The sequence below is a fragment of the Elephantulus edwardii genome, unplaced genomic scaffold (assembly GCF_000299155.1).
Source record: "Elephantulus edwardii isolate Elephantulus edwardi_28Jun2011 unplaced genomic scaffold, EleEdw1.0 scaffold00276, whole genome shotgun sequence".
Lineage (NCBI taxonomy): Eukaryota > Metazoa > Chordata > Mammalia > Macroscelidea > Macroscelididae > Elephantulus > Elephantulus edwardii.
The window spans coordinates 2,228,028-2,230,341 of NW_006400026.1; the positions used below are offsets into that span (position 1 = coordinate 2,228,028).

At 40.6% G+C, this 2,314-nt stretch overlaps 1 protein-coding gene across 1 annotated transcript in view; it reads right to left on the minus strand.

The window, feature by feature from the left end:
* Window positions 1–2,314, minus strand: part of HECW1 (HECT, C2 and WW domain containing E3 ubiquitin protein ligase 1) — a 384,473-nt gene that overhangs the window by 95,320 nt on the left and 286,839 nt on the right. The gene's annotated exons all lie outside the window — the stretch shown is intronic.

Below are 2,314 nucleotides of genomic sequence, written 5' to 3' on the forward strand. Positions count from 1 at the left end.
GATAAAAATAATGCCCTAAAATATAATACTTTTAGACTATTCTCTCCCCCATAGACTTCAATGCCGTAAACATATTTCATCCAATTTTTCTCAGTCTTACCCCCACCCCAATGCCAGCCTCATTCTACAACAGTGGCACCATGTTATGATTTTTAGGAACATGTGTGAGTCAAATTTAATAACTTAATATTTAAAACATAAATAAAATATTTTTCTCATAAAGGTGTAAAAGGAGAAATCCAGGTATGTTATTATTAATAGAAATAGGATTATTCTCCTTTTCAAGAGGTAATAATGAACTTCCACAGTAAATAAGGAATAGATTTGGTATTTATATGGTATATATTAAATTTTAATAATGATTCTTTGTTATAGTACTTCTTACTCCATCCACTATCTTGAGTATTTTTAATATACTATTGCATATTCTCACAACAGTTATGCAAGTAATGTTAGCTTTAATTTGAAAAAAATGTGGAAAATGAGGTTGTTGTTGTTGGTAAATTATTCTAAATTTTTCAGTTCTAAGAAATGAAACTAAGATTTTAATTGATTTTTTTACTGCAAAAGAAGTGCCTACTTTTCTTTATATACTGCCCTACAACCAACTGGTTTCAGTTGGACATTTTGACAAAACTTCATGGGATAAATGCCTCACTTCACTTGAAAGGATACCTGTGGTGATTACATTTAAGCTAACTTAATTCAATTTCCAATTTTAAAAAATTTCTTAAATTCTAGAGCATGGCTACATTTATATTTCACTTTAAGATTGAAGACCAGGTGAGTTGTGGGCTAACCTAAAGTATATCATCCTTGATGAAAGCATAAAAGCCATTGCAAACACAGGGAAGAAAGAAAAGACTAAAATAAATGCCAAAAGGGACTTTGGAATTAGCATTACCACAGAAAGAAGATAACATTACGGGAAGAAATGCTCAAGTAAGAGAACTGAAGAGAGCATTTCAAAAGATAGCTTGAGAAGACAAAGAAAAACATTTATAAGGAAAGGAAAGAACATATTTGAAATTTCTCAAGTTGAAAGATCTGAAGAACATATTTAATCCATGAGTAGCAATACTGCAGTATTTTATAGGCAAAATCTTGTATGATCCAGAAAGTATCAAACAATCAATGGTAGAAGAAATACAGATTGGCGCCCCACTTGCTGTGCCAGAGAGGAAAGACCACAGGCACAGTGAGTTGTCCTTTCTACCATTAGAGTGTTGAGCTTGCCAAATGAAGTGAGTCCTCCTGTGAACAGAGGAACCTGAAAAAAATTCAGGTAGTCCTTCTCTGGAGCAGTTTGCTCTCTAACCAAGGTAATCAGACCAAGAACCGGTTAGGGCCCCAGGCAAGAAAGAACTCTATCACAATAATGACATTGTACTAATAGACTACCTTACAGTCTATACAAAACCAAAACAATATTTCACCCCAGAAAAGTGATAAAAACACAAAATCAATGGATTTCTGGAAGCCAGAAAGCCGGATGGAACTCCCTGACAAAGAATTAAAAAGAAAAATGATTGAATACTTTCAACTGGTAAAAGAAAAACTCGAAGAATTGCATGATTCTACATGAAAAAGCCAAGTAGAACTTATAAAAACAATTCAAGGAGTTCCGCTGCCAGACGGGCTGGGAAGAGACCCAGGAAGAGCAATAGTCAGCCATCCACCGCCGAACTCCAGAGGAGCGAAGACTACCCGCCACTGTGTGAACCCCCCCCTGCAGCCCGCACCTGTGTGGCCCCCGACACACAGGGTGCTGCTGCATAAACAACCAGCAGCGCCCAAGCCCCGCCCCCACCTCTTGGTGGTAGTGTACAAGCCCTGCGCTGCTTAACCCCCTAGTCCCTTGCTTCCATGCACCTCAGTGCCCACCACAGCCCTGTGACCTCAGGGCACCACTGCGGATCCAGCCATCACCTGGAGCTATCAACCGAGCTGTTGTGGAACTAACCTGGAAGAAGAATGGCCGGTAGGATCTTCTCTGTGTTTACTGGGGCTGATTATCTGGGAGAGCACCTAAGGGCGTGCCCACAGGTAGGGAAATTAGCTGTGCACTCTTGGGTTCCCACCCAAAACGAGCCAGCCAGCTGGCTTCTGTGAACTCTGCAGACCAGCCAGAGGCTAGTGGGTTGGTGGGAAGCTGACCTTGACTCTTCGGATCCTGCCCGATCCAGGACCCTGCTGGAGCATGGGCTGTTGTGTGAGGGAACCTGTGTAAGTGCCACCAGGCAGGGAACACTAAGAAAACCATTGGGTAGGAAACGGACAACAGGAATTTGAATAAGGACCCCAGTCGTGAGCA